Source organism: Stenella coeruleoalba, assembly GCF_951394435.1.
Source record: "Stenella coeruleoalba genome assembly, chromosome: 16".
NCBI lineage: Eukaryota > Metazoa > Chordata > Mammalia > Artiodactyla > Delphinidae > Stenella > Stenella coeruleoalba.
In genome coordinates this window covers 43,810,696-43,832,570 of record NC_137162.1, presented here as the reverse complement: position 1 = coordinate 43,832,570, position 21,875 = coordinate 43,810,696, and the positions used below count along the sequence as shown (strand labels likewise).

General features: G+C 39.7%; 1 long non-coding RNA gene and 1 pseudogene across 2 annotated transcripts in view; both read left to right on the top strand.

The window, feature by feature from the left end:
* Positions 1-20,292, top strand: part of LOC307175509 — a 42,204-nt gene extending 21,912 nt beyond the window's left edge. The window contains exon 3 of the long non-coding RNA XR_013824343.1: positions 20,236-20,292. This is a non-coding gene — a long non-coding RNA (uncharacterized lncRNA). The remainder of the gene's footprint in view (positions 1-20,235) is intronic.
* Positions 4,096-5,064, top strand: LOC307175508 (large ribosomal subunit protein mL45-like; annotated as a pseudogene). The gene has a single exon. The product of its transcript is annotated as a large ribosomal subunit protein mL45-like (transcript).
* Positions 20,293-21,875: the final 1,583 nt, after the last annotated feature.

Sequence of the window (21,875 nt, the reverse complement as noted above, 5' to 3'; positions counted from 1 at the left end):
TATTAGGCGCAAGTATCACAATTTCTAATCTGTAGTAGCTAGGTCTGATATCCCATTAATAGGGCTGGATTCATGGGCATGTGACTTATACAGTCTCACAAGACCCGTGTGTAGAAGGGCTCTCACTTGGTTTAATGCTCTGCTGGAACTATCTTGAGATTTTGCACTGGGCCCCACAAATTATGTAGTCAGATTAATAATCATAATCAATGGTAAAATTTCAAATCTCCTACTCTTTTCAAGGTCTCTTGGATGTTTACATCTCACAGTTTTGTTGTCTCATCACTTTTGTGATGACATAAATATTTTCAAGGTGCATAGTTGATAGTTTGTAAACACTAGCAAACTTTTTATTTGGGCCAGTTCAGGGATAAGATGACAAAGATGTTCTGTGAAACTTGGAGTTGGCCAGGCTTTTAACTTGCTGTGACCTAAGGAAATATTTTAGTTTGATCTACTTTTTCTTTTTTCTTTGGTATACATTGGCACCTCAGGCATTAGCTGGAAGTGAATTAAATGGCCCAGAAGCTGTAATTCTGCAGCCAGCAAGATATTAGAATAGAATTGATTATCTGGAGGTGTTTGCATATGGAAGCAGCCCTCCTACCTATTCATTTCCATTTTAACCTAAGAGGTATGTGGGAAGCTTGTTAACACCCTTAGAGGGTTTGGTCCTTCTGCCTGTGTGACGTCTGAACCAGGCATGAATACTTAAAATCCATAAAAGAGAAATCATAAATAAAAGCAAACTTTGACAGAGGAGAAAAATGCTTCCAAAAATATTAGAAACTCCATCTTTAGGTAGTATCAAATAAAAAACAAATCCAGACTTAGATAAGGAGGGACTTTATTTGAAAAGACTATTGCAGTTGAGAGAGGGGGGGTGACTATTACAGTAAGAGGAAAGGAACTACTGCAACAGAAGACTCTGACCATAATAATATCTACAAATGTTGCCAAGGCCAGGCAGAAAGGGGTTTCTTTTAAAGGAAGGAGTAAACAAGGTTAGAAAGATCTGAGTGTGGGGAGTGGGGGGAGCAGGGGATTGATTGGTCAGTTCAGCAGAAAATGTCTTTTTTTCTGTGGTCAGCTGATTCTCAGCAGAGGCTGTTAAGGGGTTTTGTTCTGTGTCCCAGTGCTTGCTTAAGCTCAAGGGTGGCCCACAGTTCAGGATCCTGGGGGAAGGAGAGAAGCCTGATGAAAGTTTGGTCAAGTCACATTAGTGTCCAGATTGTTCACTGGGGACAAACAGTTCAACCAATATTTTATAAGACAAAGAATGGAAATTTCAAGGGTCTGTGTCTGGCCTTGTCATAGATAAACAGTGGGGTCATCCGTGGGTTTTATTGGGTTGGCCAAAAGTTTTCTTCAGGTTTTTCTGTAACATCTTATATATAAGTTACATGTGAAAGGGTGATTCTTTGCAATAAGTTGTTTTCTGAAATACGAAAGGATGTATTGATCATCCCTGTTTTCCAGGAATACAGGACTCAGGTAAAGTTCTACATTTTCAGCAGCTAATGCAGTTCACTCTATATTTTACATTAGACTTCAGCTCTAATCCTGTGCTCTATTTGAGAGGCTGTCTCAGATATTTTTGTTTTGTTTTATATTACCCCTTAATTAAAAAAATGCCTCTGGAATTACTTGGTAGAAGTAAAAATTTTGCATGGGGCAGGACTTGTACCTTCTATTGCTGTCACAAACAATCTGTGTTGTCCTTCAACACAAGTTCCTAATACTACCTGCAAGATTTAAGATGTCACCAAAATATTTTTGTAATTGGAAACTGCTATAATTCAGAATTTGCAATAACCTCACAGTGCTCTGAAACTTGGATAAAGCTCCTTTCTAAAGCCAGCACAGAGTCAACCTTCCTTTCTTTCCTCTTTTCAGTTTTTTTCCTTTCCCTTCTCTCCCTCTAACTAATATCATTTTTTATGTTGGGAAGCACTATAGATGAATTATATTCTCTATAAAGGGTTACTATATCCAGACTTCCCAATTTCAATTAACACTAAAATGATATAGAGCATAACTTACTATTGCTTGATTCAGAAAGCAACTTAAGGAACTTTTTGTGTCATTAGAACTATAATCATGAACTATTGATTGCTATTGAGAAAACACGGTCTTAGGGCCAGACACACAGACCTATATTTGACTGTCAGTCCTCCCACTTATTGCCTATATAAATCCTTGAGAATGTCACTAAAACTTTCTGAGTGCTTTTCCACGTCTGCAAAATGCAGGCAATAAGATGTGCTAATGGCATAGTTGTGAGGATTAAACAGAATGAATTTGCATGTGCAAAAGAACGCCAAGACTAGGTACTGAGCACATGTGAGTAGCCTTCTGTAATTTACTGAATGCTAGTACTTGCAGCAAACTAGACCAGCCACTCTAGGGTCCAACTTTTGAGGAGCTTACAATCTGATTGGGCAATCATATAGATGTAAGATGTGTAAATGCATATCAATTGACATTTTCAGAAAACTCACCTAGGACTTTGCAAACTTTTATTACCGTTTGAAATTTATCTTGTAATTCGATCCTGGTGCTCAATCACAATTTAGTTTTAGATGGCTCCTTTTATCACCATCCCTCTGCCTTCTGCGTTGGGCACATGGCCCCCTTGGCATCAAAGTTTTACTGATGGAAAAACTATGCCCCTCCCCGCCTTGCACTATATTAGTAGTCATTTCTGCGGTTTCGTTGTGTGCAAGGTGTAGATCTGGACAGGAATCTTTGTCTTCCAGACCTGTCGTTCTCTCTCTCTACCTGCTGGTTTGCATCTCAGTTGCCCAGCACAGACCAGTTTCACTATGAAGTGGCTGCCAAACACCAAGTCAGCCAAAGAAAACTCCCTGCCTCCCTCCCTCCACGAGTAGGAAATTATGGGTAAAAGAAGAGAAGCATCCATAAAGAAATAAATTGTGTAGCAGAGATCGACGGTTACAAACTTCTTTTGGTGTCTGCCAATAGGGCTGACCATAATTAATCTTTTACAGGTTTCGGAGAAACAATCAGAGGCTCATGGATTTTAAAAATGGAGCACAGAGAGAGTCATGGACATATACACACTAACAAACGTAGTAAGGTAGATAGCTAGTTGGAAGCAGCCGCATGGCACAGGGATATTGGCTTGGTGCTTTGTGACAGCCTGGAGGGGTGGGATAGGGAGGGTGGGAGGGAGGGAGACGCAAGAGGGAAGAGATATGGGAACATATGTGTATGTATAACTGATTCACTTTGTTATAAAGCAGAAACTAACATACCATTGTAAAGCAATTATACCCCAATAAAGATGTTAAAAAAAAAAATGGAGCACAGAATTACCAACAGGAAGTCTATATAATATAGTTGATGTACAGTGAGCAGGTCACAGATAGTTGTGAATAATTAATTTGGTTGGGTACAACCTAACCAAATTAAACCCCCGCACTTTTTAAAACTTCTAATTTGAAATAATTGTAGATTCACAGGAATTTGCAAAAATAATATAGAAAGAGGTCTCATGTATCCTTCACCCAGTTCCTTAAGGGCAACCATAGTATAATATTACAACCAGGCAAATGTCATTTGTAGAATCTACTGAGGTTACACAAATTTTACCAATTGTGTGTGTGTGTGTGTGTATAGTTCTATGCAATTTCATCACATTTGTAGATTTGTGTAGTCACCACCACAGTTAGGATATAGAACTGTTCCATCAGTCTTGCCTACAGTCCCTTTATAGCCATACCTATCCCCTGTCCCCATTCCTAAACCCAATCTGTTCTCCATCTGCATAATTTTGTTATTTTAAAATTAAATGACAAAATGGAATCATACAGTACCTTTTGAGGCTGGCTTATTTTACTTAGCATGCCTTTGAGGTCCATCCAAGTTGTTGCCTGCAACAATGGTTTGCTCTTTTTTTCTTTTTTAATTGCTGAGTGGTATTCCATGGTATTGATATACAAGTTTGCTTAGTCACTAATCCGTTTCTATTTTTTGGCTATCAAAAATAGCTACTGTCATGTTTAATTTTGTGTGTCAATTTGGCTAGGTTATGGTACGCAGTTGGATTCCATATGGAGCTAGCTCCACCCTATGTGCCTTCTCACCTGTCCCAGGCTCTTCACTCTTAGTCCCCATTCCAGAGGCCCTTGCATGAAAAAAATGGCAGCCCCCGTGCCGGGGGAGGTTGTCTTGCTTATCCAGACCATTAGAATGGTGGTCTCTGCAGCCAGTCCTGGTGACTCAGTACATAGCTGTAGTTCTAGTGAGAACTAAAAAACGTTTCATACCCCCTACTTGTGAACCCAAATATGAATCAGAAAAGGAGTTTATAGAATGCCCAGAAAGTGCGACTGGTCATGCCTCTGGAACGTTTGGAGCATCTCACACATCTGACCTGTACAGCTGGTGTCTTCGATGCCTGTGTTCCTCCTGAGGGTGATGCTCTCATGTCATTTCTTTCAAAGGAAGCCTGACACAGAGCACTGAGCAATGGAAGAAGAATGTTGCCTCGCAATTGTCCGTTCGGAAGATAAAAGAATATGATGCTAATTTTAAAACGAAGGACTTCCCTGAAAAAGCTAAGGATATCTTCATGGCCGCTCACATTTATCTAAACGACTTAGATCACGACTGGCTTCACACCTTGGTGACTAATCACTGTTTTCTGGATGTGGTCTGGGATCAAACATAAGCCCATCTGCCAGAACTTTGTAGAATCTTTAGAGCCACTCCAGTGGTTCAGATTCACTGCTGAAGTCTGTGAAAGCAGGGCAACATGTATGGCCAGGTCCCTGTCCTCATGCACATCCAGCAGACTCTGACTGTCTATGATCAGTTTGGCTGTTTGATGTAGGGACAGGAAGATGTGGCCAATGATGTCCTGGAGTATGTTGTATTTGAAAAGCACCAGATAAATCCCTTTGGGAGCTGGATTATGCAACAGTACCCCCATGGATACTTCCTAAGCAGCCCAACATTAAGACAGTAATGATCCCTGGCCCCCAGCTGAAACTATGGGAAGAACCACAAGGAGAAGCCCATAAGCCTCAGCTAACCTGATGGCAAAAATGACTCCTGAGATGAAGCACGGGTGAGGTGGCTGGAAGCAGAGAAGTCTATGAATCGGGGAGCTGGGTAGTCATCCATCTCCATGATGCTGTAGAAGGAACTACCTTGGTTCTCTCCCACCCTGCTTAAGTCTTTTTAGCAGTCTCATCCTCAACAACCATGGCTGATGGCTGGGCTCAGGTGGGTGGCTGGTATGCACAGCCATGCACCTCCGTCTTCTCCTCCCCCTTCCCTTCCTCCTTTTCCTCTTCCTCACCCTCCTCTACCACCACCTCTTCCTCCTTCTACTAATTGCACATCTAGCTTCTGAGTCTAGATGAAAGGCAGTATGTTTCAGAGAACGTCTGATACCAGTTTTCCCCACAGCAGAGGCTGTCAGGAGCTAACTGGCAGAATTTTCTTTCTAATCACAGGGCAGGGACCAGAGTTTGAAATAAAACACTGTCAGGGTGTTGGACAAATTGTGGGTTCTGTACTTCTCCTGGTTCAGGCTAGAAGTAGGCCTGCCTTTAAAATGGCAGAAATGAAAGATAAGCTTCATTGTGAGTGATGTGACTTCCAGGAAATCCAGACATGGGAAAAATAATTAGTGTTTATAAAAGATGATGTCATTAAGAGGGTCTTTTCTCATACATGGACTCACTGAATCATCATTTGTATTTCATAGGGGAATGTAAATCCAAAGAAATCATTTATCCCTCAAAAAACCAAACAAAAACCAAACCCCACTCCCCCTCCCTCCACCAAACACCAGTCTGATATTGCTGTGAAGGTATTTTTCTAGATGCGATTAACATTCACACAGTAGACTTTGAGTAAAGCAGATTTCCCTCCATAATGTGGATGGGCTTCATTCAATCAGTTGAAAGTCTTAAAAGGAAAGTCTTAGATTTCCCCAGGGAGGAAGGAATTCTGCCTCTAGATTTACTGCTTTCAGATTCAAGACTGCAAAATCAACTCTTCACTGGTTCTCCAGCCTAGCTTGGCCTGCTCTGCAAGATTTTGAATTTTCTAGCCCCTCACAACTATGTGAACCAATTTTAAAAATTAATCAGTCCATCTCTCTCTTTCTCTCGCTGTAGGTCTATTTCTGGGTTTTCGGTTCTGTTCCATTGATCTATGTGTCTAGTCCTCTGCCAGATATCACACTCTCTTAATAATTGTAGCTGTGGAGTAAGCCTTGACATTCTAGCCTAAATAGAGTGATTCTTCCAACTTTATTGTTATTTTCCAAAACTGTTTTACCAACTTTAAGTTCTTTGCCTTTCTATATAAATTTTAAAATAAGCTTGTTTATGCCTACCAAAAAGTCATCATTATAAAAAAGGCTTTATTTAATTCTATTATGAAAGTCATATGTGTTTATCATTGAAAAATTAGAGACTACAGGTAAACATTAAGAAGAAATGCTGTAAGGGACCCCCATAGAAAGGCCATCAAAATGACCAGAAGGCCTGGAGAACCGCCCTATGGGTTAGATTAAACTAACATTTCCTGATAGCATCTCATTGTACTAGGTGCTATGCTAAGAATTTAACCAAACATTATCACATTAAACCCTCATTGGAACACTGGAAGAAAATATTATCTGTACTTGATTCTTGAGAAAACTGAGACACACAAAGGTTAAACAAATTGTCTAAAGTCACCCATTTAACAAACAGTAGAGCCACAGTTTTTTTTGTTTTTTTTTTTGTTTTTTTTTTTTGCGGTACACGGGCCTCTCACCGCCGCGGCCTCTCCCGTTACGGAGCACAGGCTCCGTACGCGCAGGCCCAGCGGGCATGGCTCACGGGCCCAGCCGCTCCACGGCATGTGGGATCCTCCCGGACCGGGGCACGAACCCGTGTCCCCTGCATCGGCAGGCGGACCCCCAACCACTGAGCCACCAGGGAAGCCCTATAATGTGTATACTTTTAAATTGTATTTATTAAAATATGAATATTTATTTCTATTCTTTATTCAGGGTGTGATATATTATTATCATTTTATAGATTTCTATGTAAACTAGATACTAATCTTTTTTGGTTAGGTGTTCACAAATAACTTCTCCAAATTGAATTTGTTTCTTTACTCTGTTTATAGTGTCTTTTGTTGTGGCGAAGTTTTAAAATTTTAATGTACTCAAATTTATCAATTTATTTTTTACGGTTTGAGTTTTGTTGTATTTTATTTAAGAACATTTCTATGCCCTATGGTCAGAAAGGCACCCTTTTATATTTTCTTCTAAAAAATTTTAAAGTTTTTCTTTTTCATATTTAGGTCTAAATTAAATTAAAATCCACTTGTGGCCTGAGGTAGGGATCTAGTTTTATTTATTTTTTTCCATATGTCGACTGAAAATAACTGCACAATGAGAGAACTGTGAGTTCAACTTTATTTGGGGACTTACTGTGGACTGTAGCCTGGGAGACAGCCTCTCAGATAGCTCTGAGGAACTGCTCCAAAGAGGTAGGGGCGAAGGTCAGCATACATATGATTGTGGTGAAGGGGTATGTGCAATCCAGCACGCATCTTGGTAGAGGGTTGCTGCTACTCATGAGGAGCAGATGTCTCCATTAATGATTTTAGTGCTTTTTTTTGGTATGAGAAGATGCAAGAAATTAGGTTCGTAAAATTTTCTCCTGAATATATCAAACTATCTGAAGGCTTGTTTTGCCAGTTTTTCCCAGAATGCCTCAGTCCTGATCTCCACCTGAACTCCTTTCGGGTGTGTTGAAGTCAGATACTGTGGTGGCTAATGACCTAATCCTTGTAGAGCTGGATGGCGAGTGACGTTCTGTAGTTGGCACATAGGATAACTGCACTATCAGGATAAGCTAGTTATGTTGCTGTAACAAACTAAGCTCTAAATCTTAATGGCTTAACACAACAAATATTTGTTGCTTTCTTATAAGTGTGCAACACTGGTGGCCATTCTGGGGTGGGGTGAGCACAGTTGGTTCTTTGCTCCACAGGTCTCTCAAAGACCCAGGCGGAAATAGCTCTGCCATTTTTTTCAGAATATACAGCTTCCTCTGTTAGCGTTGTAGGAGGGGAGTGCAGGGAGCTCCCACTCCTGCTCATATCATTTCTGCACATAGGTCGTTGTCATAGCCTGTCACGTGGCCTGACCAGCAGCAAGGTAGTGTGGAAGTGTTGACTTCAGTGTGTCTAGTAAGAGAGGAAAATTGGACATTGTTGAGCACTTAGTGTCCATCTGGTTAACTTGCTGTTCCAGCATCATTTATTGAAGAGTCCATCCACCCTCCCTCTTGATTCGTGACTTCATCTCTGTTATATTATGTAAATTTAGGTCCATTTAAGCAAGAATTAGTTTCTGGCCTCTCTACTTTGTTCTACTCTTCTGATTGTCTGTTCTTGGCAAATACTATAATTTCTTAATTACTATCCTTGCATAACATCTTTATATATGATATAGTAAGTCACCTACATTGTCCTTTTCCCTCAGAATTGTCTTTTTGCTTATAATTTTTGGTTGCCTCCATATAAATTTTAGAAGCACCTTGTCAAGTTGCATGAAAAAGCCTGTTAGATTTTGTCTGAAATTACATTTAATTTATAGATTAATCTGGTAATACGTGGCATCTTTTTTTTTTTTTTTTTTTTTTTTGCGGTACGCGGGCCTCTCACTGTTGTGACCTCTTCCGTTGCGGAGCACAGGCTCCGGACGCACAGGCTCAGCGGCCATGGCTCACGCGCCCAGCCGCTCCGCGGCATGTGGGATCTTCCCGGACCGGGGCATGAAGCCGCGTCCCCTGCATCGGCAGGCGGACTCTCAACCACTGTGCCACCAGGGAAGCCCAAAACGTGACATCTTTAAGATTTGATTCTTACCATCCATAAATACTTAAATTTTAAGTCCTTCCTTAGAATTTTGTACTTTTCTCAATAAAATTCTGACATCTTTTGCTAGATTTATTTCTAAGTATCTTATAGATTACTTTGTCATTTAAATGGTATCTTTAAAAAATTGCATTTTCTAATTGCTTGTGATTTGTATGCAGGAATGTAATTGACTTCTTTGTATTGATTTTATGTTCAGCAAACATTCTGAACTTGCTCTTTGTCTCTAAGTTTTGGTCTGCAGAGTCTCCTGAATTTTCTGCATAGAAAATTACACACTGTTTGCAAAAAATAATGCTGTTATTTTCCTCCAATCCTTGTATTCTTTCTTTCCTTCCTCCTTCCCTTGACCTCTCTTTCTCTCTCTTGCTTTCTTCTTTTTTCCCAATCTTCTTTCCCTCTTTCCCTTCCTTTCTTCTTTCTGCACTACCCAGCACCTTCCATTTGAATTTGTTAAGCATGATAGCAGGCATCTTACCTTCTTACTGACACAAAAAGGACTCCTCTTCATATGAGTATTCGGTTTGTAGTAGGTGTTTAGTAGATGGGTACCTTTGCCACGTAAAGGAATTCCCTGTGTCTTTATACTTTGCTAAGAGTTTTTACTATCAAAGGTTGCTGCTGAGTTTATTCCACCAATATTTCACATGAAAAAAAGTTCTCTAACTTTTACATTTCTTCCAAAGCTTCTGCTACCTATCATTTGCTTTTATCTTTCCATTATCCTGGGGTTGACTTCCAGAGAATGTTTCCAGCTGCGCATGGCACTTTTACTAATAAGCAGATGCCTCAATGGTTTGATGACCACAGACCTTTTTTTAGGACTCTGATTCTTTTTGTGTTCTGTATTTAAAAATCTGTTTATGTATGTGGATAAAATCCAAGTACCCCCACCAAGTTTTTGGCTGATAAGAATGCTAGGGACCAACTCAGAAAACAGAACAGTACATTTAGACTGATCCTACTTATTTCAAACTTATGACAATTCAATAATAGATATTTTCATAACAGTATCAGAAAGTTTTAACTCATCCCCATGAGATAAAGCCTCTCAGTATTCAGAATACCACTTTTGCTTAGGTAGTGAAAATTGACAGAGTGAGCCAGAGGGGGAATAAGGGAACAGCCAGTTATTTTCTGTTTCTTTGCAATAGTTGCAAATACCTTTCAGTTCCTCCACCCTGGAGGCTTGCAGATTAATTGTAACCATTCAAAGGCAAGGGCATCCTTTTGTTTGTCAGCAAAGATAACAGGGATTCAATTGTGTCAGTTCCTTCATGGCTACTCTCCCATTGGTTGTTCTGTAACTGTCAGTAAGATTTCTTAGTTAGCAAGATAGCTAGTGAAGCTCTTTGGGGGGAAAAAGATCGATTTTCTTTAATAAAAAGAATTAAGGTTAAATCAAACCGGAACTCTAAATCTAAGGTACTGTCTCCTTAGAGTTTATGTTCAGATATTTGGGTCTGAAGGACAGAAGTTTCTAAGACTTCTAGTTCACTGATACGGTGGGATTATGTGGGTGATAAGCTGCCTCTGTCATTTTATGACTGAGAGCAGATTCTATCTATGTATATAAATAGGTGACTATACTGCACTTAATCCTAAAGATTGCACTTAATCCTAAAGATTGCACTTAATCCTAAAGATTGCCTGGGTAATAGAAGTTTTCTATCTGAAAATGTAACCAAATCTCCACTTGTGCACTTCTGAGGTTTCGTGTCAAATTGCTACAGCCTGGAGTATGTTGAAATCTTCCGAACCTGTCATAATATATTAGTCCTTAATAATTTTCCTGAGAGAAAGGAAAATGACTGTATATCAGCAACTTTTCCTTTTGTGTCAAGTTTAGAAATGAACTCCTAAAAGAAGCGGACCTCCCAGGGAGCTAGGTATGAGTTAAGATACCTCCCTACCAGTAGACTGAGGAACATTGCCTATATGTATTGGCGGTAGTTTCATTATTAATAAATTCAGCAGAGATCTTCAGGTTGCCTTCCCAGCTCTATTCTTTTGTAAGTGAACTACTATTTGAAGATTTTGGGAGTGGAGTGTATATCCTGAAGTGATTATTCAGAATCCCTGCTCCTCAGCAAATGTCAGGATGCACCTCATCTAGAACATGCTTATTCCGGGCCAACAAGACTGTAAATCACCAAGTTTGAGAACTGCTGGTGACACCATTCATGATAGAGTCTTATCAAATCCAGAAACCTCAATTACTGCTACACCAATAATTGACCAAGCATGTGATGGGCACTCAGCAATTTTTGAACTGTTAAGGACAAGACTTATTCTGGCAATCCGTATGCTTTAGTTTCAAGGAATGTCTATAACATTCCTGATCCTTGAACAGAACAGCAGGGAGAAAGCAGAGTTAATGTCCATGTATCCATGAATAATATATATATATTTTTATCCAGTTTTTCAGTCTTCTGGAAAGTTCATTTCTCCAAAATTACTTATTATGTTGATAGTTTGTTTGATTCTACAATTCCTTATAGGCTCTGAACTTCCAGAGCGCAAGCACTTTCTCATATTCATCTCTATATCTCCAGTTCTTGGGCATATGGAATCACACTTAACAAATCTGGGGTGGGAAAATGTTATAAATATTAATGGATGCCTCACCTCTTTTCCCCACCAGTTATTACCTGTGACTGCTACCCTCTCTTCCTTTGGACAGCTGATCAGTCTGTCTTGATTGGCTCATTGAAGAATGACGAAGCAGATCATGAAAACAAGGGAAAAAACCTTGAGTCTTGAGATTCAATCTCATAGGCCCAGATGCAGAAGACAGAGATTTGGAAGAATACAAAGGAAGTAAGAGTGCACCAGGTGTGATAAAGATTCCTCTGGTTGTGATAGGAGTTGCTAGTACCTCAAAGCCAGAGAGATCCAGAGAAGGAGGCTTGTGCCTTGCCTGTCCTCCCCCTTGTCCAGCCCCAGATAATCCTCACATATCACAGAGGGGAGGAAACATAGTTCACAGACTGAGAGAGAGGACATGACGAGGTTTTGCGTGTAGGAATGAAGGGAAATTAGGGGTGACTTTTGGGGCCCAAACACCACTCAACGATGGATGGGTGACAGCATCAAGGACCAGATATCTCTGTACCCTTAGTACTATGGAGCTTCACCCCAGTACCCACAGACACACATCTCAAAATCCTGAGTTGGGGGGCCCGAGTTGATTCAAATAATATACCCACCATCTAGTGGAATTAAGAAAAATTTAAAAGTAATAATTCTTTCACTCTATAATTTGTGGACTAAGGTATATTTACAAGCTACAAATGTTTGTCATGATGTGAATATTTACCTACATACTTTATAAAAAGTTTTTCTTTCTTATTTATTTATTTATTTATTTTTCTTTTCTTTTCTTTTTATAGAGCAGGTGCTTATTAGTCATCCATTTTATACACATCAGTGTATACATGTCAATCCCAATCTCCCAGTTCATCCCACCACCCCCACCCACCGCCGCTTTCCCCCCTTGGTGTCCATACGTTTGTTCTCTACATCAGTGTCTCAATTTCTGCTCTGCAAACTGGTTCATCTGTACCATTTTTCTAGATTCCACATATATGCATTAATATATGATATTTGTTTTTCTCTTTCTGACTTACTTCACTCTGTATGACAGTCTCTAGATCGATCCATGTCTCTACAAATGACCCAATTTCGTTCCTTTTTATGGCTGAGTAATATTCCATTGTATATAAGTACCACATCTTCTTTATCCATTCGTCTGTTGATGGGCATTTAGGTTGCTTCCATGACCTGGCTATTGTAAATAGTGCTGCAATGAACATTGGGGTGCATGTGTCTTTTTGAATTATGGTTTTCTCTGGGTATATGCCCAGTAGTGGGATTGCTGGGTCATAGGGTAATTCTATTTTTAGTTTTTTAAGGAACCTCCATACTGTTCTCCGTAGTGGCTGTATCAATTTATATTCTCACCAACAGTGCAAGAGGGTTCCCTTTTCTCCACACCCTCTCCAGCATTTGTCATTTCTAGATTTTCTGATGATGCCCATTCTAACTGGTGTGAGGTGATACCTCATTGTAGTTTTTTTTTTTTTTTTAACATCTTTATTGGGGTATAATTGCTTTACAATGGTGTGTTAGTTTCTGCCCTATAACAAAGTGAATCAGTCATACATAAACATGTTCCCATATGTCTTCCCTCTTGCATCTCCCTCCCTCCCACCCTCCCTATCCCACCCCTCCAGGCTGTCACAAAGCACCAAGCCAATATCCCTGTGCCATGCGGCTGCTTCCCACTAGCTCATTGTAGTTTTGATTTGCATTTCTCTAATAATTAGTGATGTTGAGCAGCTTTTCCTGTGCTTCTTGGCTATCTGTATGTCTTCTTTGGAGAAATGTCTATTTAGGTCTTCTGCCCATTTTTGGATTGGGTTGTTTGTTTTTTTTTAATATTGAGCTGCATGAGCTGTTTATATATTTTGAACATTAATTCTTTGTCCATCGATTTGTTTGCAAATATTTTCTCCCTTTCTGAGGGTTGTTTATGGTCTCCTTCGCTGTGCAAAAGCTTTGAAGTTTCATTAGGTCCCATTCGTTTATTTTTGTTTTTATTTCCATTACTCTAGGAGGTGGATCAAAAAAGATCTTGCTGTGATTTATGTCAAACAGTGTTCTTCCCATGTTTTCCTCTAAGAGTTTTATAGTGTCTGGTCTTACATTTAGGTCTCGAATCCATTTTGAGTTTACTTTTGTGTATGGTGTTAGGGAGTGTTCTAATTTCATTCTTTTACATGTAGCTGTCCAGTTTTCCCAGCACCACTTATTGAAGAGACTGTCTTTTCTCCATTGTATATCCTTGCCTCCTTTGTCATAGATTAGTTGACCATAGGTGTGTGGGTTTATCTCTGGGATTTCTATCTTGTTCCATTGATCTATGTTTCTGATTTTTTCTTTTTGTAATATTGTCTTGATTACTGTAGCTTTGTAGTATAGTTTGAAGTCAGGGAGTCTGACTCCTCCAGCTCTGTTTTTTTCCCTCAAGACTGCTTTGGGTAATTGGGGTCTTTTGTGTCTCCATACAAATTTTAAGATTTTTTGTTCTAGTTCCATAAAAATGCCATTGGTCATTTGATAGGGATTGCATTGAATCTGTAGATTGCTTTGGGTAGTATATCACAATATTGATTCTTCCAATCCAAGAACATGGTATATCTCTCCATCTGTTGGTATCATCTTTAATTTCTTTCATCAGTGTCTTATAGTTTTCTACATACAGGTCTTTTGCCTCCCTAGGTAGGTTTATTCCTAGGTATTTTATTCTTTTTGTTGCAATGGTAAATGGGAGTGTTTCCTGCATTTCTCTTTCAGATTGTTCATCATTAGTGTATAGCAATGCAAGAGATTTCTGTGCATTAATTTTGTATCCTGCAACTTTACCAAATTCATTCATTAGCTCTAGTAATTTTCTGGTGGCATCTTTAGGACTCTCTATGTATAGTGCTATGTCATCTGCAAACAGTGACAGTTTTACTTTTTCTTTTCCAATTTGTATTCCTTTTATTTTTTTTTCTTCTCTGATTGCCGTGGCTAGGACTTCCAAAACTATTTTGATAATAGTGGTGAGAGTGGACATCCTTGTCTTGTTCCTGATCTTAGAGGAAATGCTTTCAGTTTTCCACCATTAAGAATGATCTTTGCTGTGGGTTTGTCATATATGGCCTTTATTATGTTGAGGTAGGTTCCCTCTATGCCCACTTTCTGGAGAGTTTTTTTTTTTTTTTTTATCACAAATAGGTGTTGAATTTGTCAAAAGATTTTTCTGCATCTGTTGAGAAGATCATATGGTTTTTCTTCTTCAATTTGTTAATATGGTGTATCACACTGATTGATTTGGGTATATTGAAGAATCCTTACATCACTGGGATAAATCCCGCTTGATCATGGTGTATGATCCTTTTAATGTGTTGTTGGATTCTGTTTGCTAGTATTTTGTTGAGGATTTTTGCATCTATATTCATCAGTGATATTGGTCAGTAATTTTCTTTTTTTGTAGTATCTTTGTTTGGTTTTGGTATGAGGGTGATGGTGACCTCATAGACTGAGTTTGGGAGAGTTCCTTCCTCTGCAATTTTTTTGGAAGTTTGAGAAGGATGGGTGTTAGCTCTTCTCTAAATGTTTGATAGAATTCACCTGTGAAGCCATCTGGTCCTGGACTTCTGTTTGTTGGAAGATTTTTAATCACAGTTTCAATTTCATTACTCGTGATTGGTCTGTTCATATTTTCTCTTTCTTCCTGGTTCAGTCTTGGAAGGCTATACCTTTCTAAGAATTTGTCCATTTCTTCTGGGTTGTCCATTTTATTGAAATAGGGTTGCTTGTAGTAGTCTCTTAGGATGCTTTGTATTTCTGCAGTGTCTGTTGTAACTTCTCCTTTTTCATTTCTAATTTTATTGATTTGAGTCCTCTCCCTCTTCTTCTTGATGAGTGTGGCTAATGGTTTATCAATTTTGTTTATCTTCTCAAAGAACCAGCTTTTAGTTTTATTGATCTTTGCTATTGTTTTCTTTGTTTCTATGTCATTTATTTCTGCTCTGATCTTTATGATTTCTTTCCTTCTGCTAACTTTGGGTTTTGTTTGTTCTTCTTTCTCTAGTTCCTTTAGGTGTAAGGTTAGCTTGTTTATTTGGGATTTTTCTTGTTTCTTGAGCTAGGCTTGTATAGCTATAAACTTCCCTCTTAGAACTGCTTTTGCTGCATCCCAGAGGTTTTGGATCCTCATGTTTTCATTGTCATTTGTCTCTAGGTATTTTTTGATTTCCTCTTTGATTTCTTCAGTGATCTCTTGGTTATTTAGTAACATATCATTTGGCCTCCATGTGTTTGTGTTTTTTATGTTTTTTTGCCTGTAATTCATTTCTAATCTCATAGCATTGTGGTCAGAAAAGATGCTTGATATGATTTCAATTTTCTTAAATTTACTGAGGCTTGATTTGTGACCCAAGATGTGATCTATCCTGGAGAATGTTCTGTGTGCACTTGAGAAGAAAGTGTAATCTGCTGTTTATGGATGCAATGTCCTATAAATATCAATGAAACCTATCTGGTCTATTGTGTCATTTAAAGCTTCTGTTTCCTTATTTATTTTCATTTTGGATGATCTGTCCATTGGTGTAAGTGAGTTGTTAAAGTCCCCCACTGTTAAAGTGTTACTGTTGATTTCCTCTTTTATAGCTGTTAGCAGTTGCCTTATGTATTGAGGTGCTCCTATGTTGGGTGCATATATATTTATAGTTGTAATATCTTCTTGGATTGATCCCTTGATCATTATGTTGTGTCCTTCCTTGTCTCTTGTAACATTCTTTATTTTAAAGTCTATTTTATCTGATATGAGTATTGCTACTCCAGCTTTCTTTTGATTTCCATTTGCATGGAATATCTTTTTCCATCCCCTCACTTTCAGTCTGAATGTGTCCCTAGGTCTGAAGTGGGTCTCTTGTAGGCAGCATATATATGGGTCTTGTTTTTGTATCCATTCAGCAAACCTGTGTCTTTTGGCTGGAGCATTTAATCCATTCACCTTTAGGGTAGTTATCGATATGTATGTTCCCATTACCATTTTCTTAATTGTTTTGGGTTTGTTTTTGTAGGTCCTTTTCTTCTCTTGTGTTTCCCACTTAGAGAAGTTCTTTTAGCATTTGTTGTAGAGCTGGTTTCGTGGTGCTGAATTCTCTTAGCTTTTGCTTGTCTGTAAAGCTTTTGATTTCTCCATCAAGTCTGAATAAGATCCCTGCCACGTAGAGTAATCTTGGTTGTAGGTTCTACCCTTTCATCACTTTAGGTATATCATGCTACTCCCGTCTGGCTTGTAGAGTTTCTGCTGAGAAATCAGCTGTTAACCTTACGGGAGTTCCCTTGTATGTTATTTGTTGTTTTTCCCTTGCTGCTTTCAATAATTTTTCTTTGTCTTTAATTTTTGCCAATTTGATTACTGTGTGTCTTGGTGTGTTTCTCCTTGGGTTTATCCTGTATGGGACTCTCTGTGCTTCCTGGACTTTGGTGGCTATTTCCTTTCCCATGTCAGGTAAGTTTTCGAGTATAATCGCTTCAAATATTTTCTCAGGTCCTTTCTCTCTCTCTTCTCCTTTTGGGACCCCTATAATGCGAATGTTGTTGCATTTAATGTTGTCCCAGAGGCCTCTTAGGCTGTCTTCATTTCTTTTCATTCTTTTTTCTTTATTCTGTTCTGCAACAGTGAATTCCACCATTCTGTCATCCAGGTCACTTATTCATTCTTCCGCCTCAGTTATTCTGCTATTGATTCCTTCTAGTGTAGTTTTCATTTCAGTTTTTGTATAGTTCATCTCTGTTTGATTGTTCTTTAATTCTTCTAGATTTTTGTTAAACATTTCTTGCATCTTCTCAATCTTTGCCTCCAATCTTTTTCCGAGGTCCTGGATCATCTTCACTATCATTATTCTGAATTCTTTTCACTGCTGTGGCCTCTCCCATCGTGGAGCACAGGCTCCGGACGCGCAGGCCCAGCGGCCATGGCTCATGGGCCCAGCCGCTCCGCGGCATGTGGGATCCTCCCGGACCGGGGCACGAACCCGTGTCCCCTGCATCGGCAGGCGGACTCTCAACCACTGCGCCACCGGGGAAGCCCCCTGAATTCTTTTTATGGAAGGTTGCCTATCTCGACTTTACTTAGTTGTTTTTCTGGGGTTTTATCTTGTTCCTTCATCTGGTACATAGCCCTCTACCTTTTCATCTTGTCTGTCTTTCTGTGAATATGGGTTTTGTTCCACAGGCTGCAGGATTGTAGTTCTTCTTGCTTCTGCTGTCTGCCCTCTGGTGGATGAGGCTATCTAAGAGGCATTTGCAGGTTTCCTGATGAGAGGGACTGGTGGTGGGTAGAGCTGGCTGTTGCTGTGGTGGGTAGCTCTTTTTTCTTTTAATTTAATTTTTTTTTTGGCTGCGTTGGGTCTTCATTGCTGTGCACAGGCTTTCTCTAGTTGTGGTGAGTGGGGCCTAATCTTCGTTGCAGTGAGCCGGCTTCTCATTGCAGTGACTTCTCTTGTTGCAGAGCACAGGCTCTAGGCACATGGGCTTCAGTAGTTGTGGCATGTGGGCTCAGTAGTTGTGGCTTGCGGGCTCTAGAGCACAGGCTCAGTAGTTGTGGTGCATGGGCTTAGTTGCTGGACCAGGGATCAAACCGTTGTCCCCTGCATTGGCAGGCGGAATCTAATCACTGCGCCACCAGGGAAGTCCCAGTTTTTATTTCTGAAGTCAGAGAGTGAATCTTTTATTTCTTGCTAAGGTAAGGATGTACTTAGCCCTGATTTCTCAATCTGTTAGCTGTGGCCAAGGTGAGTCTCTAGCAAAGGAGATGATGTGACACAGGGGTGCTACAGAGAGGTGGAGTCTCTGGGGGCAGATCAGATTCAAGACTCCTTCAAGAAGCCTCCTGTTGACCCCTCTTCAAAGCTTGAGTTAGGTGGTTCGGTTTTGTTCACCTGTGGTAGCTTGTTCACACTCTGCATATGCTCATTATAGTTTAAGGCAATGATCTCTTTATGTGTAGGATGAACTTGGGACTGTGACAGTTTATGTTTATTGTCCTCGTGTAATTATTTATAGCAACTCCTTTTTTAAAAAAAAATTGTTTTAGCTTGGAGAATAAAGTTTGGGATACCCTATTTATGCATCTGTTTGTATCATTAGACCAGGTTCCTTCAGGGCAAAACCATTGTCCTAGTTATCTTTCTATCTTCAGCATTTTGAATAGTGAAGCATAAAGGTTTACTGAACTGCTTGGGCCAAAATACTTCAGAAAATGTCAAAAATAATTCTCTGCACAGGAAAAAGCCATACTGAAGGAGACATTCATAGCACTGTATCAGTCAGAGTCCTTGCAAGAAAAAGATGGCACATTCATAGTTGGTAATTTGAGGGGAGTTCATTAAAGGACTAGTTACAAAGGTGTGGAGATAGTATAATCCCTGGGGCCCTGTAGTATTACCAGAATCTGGAGTGGGATGAGGGAGAAAAAGTGGAGGCAGTTAGGGAAAGAGACCTGTGTGGAGAGGGTTGCCTGACAGAAGCTGTGGTCTTCAGTTGAGGGGTTTTCCACCCCACAATGATGCTGAGGGAGAGAGTTGGTGAAAAATATACAAATCTCACTTTCTCTCTTCTTCTTTTTCAAAATCTGGTTAGTGCTCCCCTTTGGCGAAACCCAACAGGAAGTCAAGGGCAAGGGAGCCTTCTGGTATACTCTACGCTTCCTAAGTGGGTCTGAGTGCAAATGGAAAATTTGCAGTAGTTCTAGAAAAAGAAAATATGAGACATAGGGGGAGGATAGAAGAACTTAAAATAATCTCTGAAGTCAAGAATGGTGACAGTAACAACAAGGGTAGGATTTGCTGTGGCTCCTGGAATTACTGAAAGCAATGACCACATTTTATACTTCTTCATAATGTTTAAAGTCTTTATCATCCAATAGACTGTAAGCTCCTCAAGGGCAGAGACCGCCACCAGCACTAGCACAGGTCCTGGAAGATTCTCAATAATTGCTGACTGAATGAATGAATGGAAATTTCCATGTGGCTATGTCAGAAAAGATGCAACACAACTGAGAAGACTCCCCTACCTTAAGTCATTGTAAGGCCAGTAAAGGCCTTCACAGAATGGAGATTTTTCAAAGATACAGAAGGTGGTGTAATTCAGAAGGTGTTTAATTCAGTGTTCAGGGGAGAGAGACACTGAATTCTGTGGATCTAATTTTCTATTCACATTAAAGAAGTAATCTTTAGTTAGGAAGGAATGATTCTCCAGGCCTCATCATAATGTTCCCATTATAGATTGGCTATAATGAATTACTATGTATTATAATTTTCTGTTAATTAAAATTTGTTCCAACGTTGTTCCAATAATTTTGTAAGAAATCAGAGGTTTGGACAGGCATGTCTGACCCAGAGCTTATATACTCTCAGGAATTCTAGGCAGGTTGGTGGGGGCCAGGGGTGGGGATGTGATAGTGTCTCAGCATAGTTTAGCAAAAGCAAAATTCCATGAAACTACCAGCAGAGGGATCTCATGGAAGGATGCACTGACACAGGTGTTGCATTGTGTAGTTCTGCACAGTACTCAGTCTACTCAATGATCAGGGCCAGGATTTAATGCAAAATTAACCAGAAATAATGGTAAACAGCCAGCACCTGGCAGAGTGGATGTGCTCAGTAAATAGTCCATGACTATTACCAGGAGGAGTCAATGGCATCGTCATACACTTTAGCTGATTTTTCATGTTTTTTTCCTGATATCTTTCAGAGGCAGTATGATGTCACAGAGGACAAGTTTCAAATCCCAGCTGTGTGACCCTGGGTGAGTTGCTTAACCTGTCTTTGCTTCAGTTCTCTTGTCAGTAAAATGGAGATGATAGTAGTGTCTACTACCTAGGATTGTTGTGAGGATTTAGAGGATAAATATAAATGTAAGTAAAGCATAGAACATAAATGTCCATTATTAATATTGTCAGTTAACAAGTGTGAATTCACCATACCCAATTCAATTAATACTGTCAATTGACAAGTGTGAATTCAGCATAACCAATTCATTCCCAGTCTTGACAGCTGAAAGTCAATCATTTTTAAGGGGCCATCTTGAGCCTGGAAAAACACTTAAGAAAATACTCATCTTTAGTACTTAATGTGAAATAAATATGGAGGTTACATTGGCATGTGCCATCTCTCTATATATATGCTGAGGAAAATGGACAGCCTTAGTAAATCACTGAGGTATATCAGTGCAAATATACACTTAAATCTATGCTGAAGTTGCCAGTTAAATGGACTTAATGGTGCATGTTGGATGGAACTAGTGGAATACTGACCTATAGGTGACCCAAGAAATGGGTTGGCATCTTGTTTTGGCTGTGGCATATCATAGGCAAATGCTTGTAACATCAGCATCCCTGATTTCTGGCCCTGTGAGGAGTCTATGTTGCTGAGACTACCCAAGAGAGCGGCAACAGCAGAGGTTCTGCCTCAGAGGTATGAGAGGTGGTGTACTCACCCTTTTAATGAAAATAATTTAGAAACAAGAGAAAAATGAGTGTTCTAAAATATGAGAAAAGATAGAGTTGCAACAGTGAATAAAGACAATAAAATTATGGTTATTTATCAATATAAGGGCAATACCATATTGGTTATGCATATACATAATCCCATTTAACCCTTACAATAAGCCTGGGGGGCGCAGGTATCTCCATTTTATAGATGAGGACAGAGAGGATAAGTAACTAGGTAGTAAAGAAGTACTGCTACCTAAATAACTTAGTTAAATAATAGGCTAGTATGGTATACGTAAAACAAGCCAGCAATGCTGAACTAAGTTGAGAGTTGCTAAGTTGTAGAATCAGGACTGGATAAAACTCTGTTTGATTCCAAAGCCCAGGATCCCTCTGTAGGGCTTTTCTCCACGCCCCCCCCCCCACCCTGCCCCCCCAGTGTGGTGCAGGGCTCCTCTGTCATTACTAAGAAATATTTCTGAGCACTTATTACAGGGGTAATTTGCTAAGTGCTGAAGATAAAATTGTGGGTATTGAGATGGTCCAGGTTGTGGTCATTGATTTATTTATAGCAGGATCTTACAGTCTTTGGCTTTGTTTTACTTGGGCCAAACAGAACCCATTTGTGGGATTGAAGTGGGTGATATTTCTGAGCACAGAGCAGGGTCATTGGTGGGCAAAGTCTATCAAGATACAACAAATAAGTCAAAGCAAAGTGGTGGATGGATGTGCTAGGAACTACTAGCATCTCCACCATGGTGGCTTCCAGTCAAAGGTAGCCAAAATATGTGGAGGGAGGCATCCCAATAGCCCTTGACCATTCTCCCTTTCTCTAGCTCACCACCATTTAAATCACTGCTGTTAGCCTCCATCTACTGAGTGTCTACTACATACTGGACAT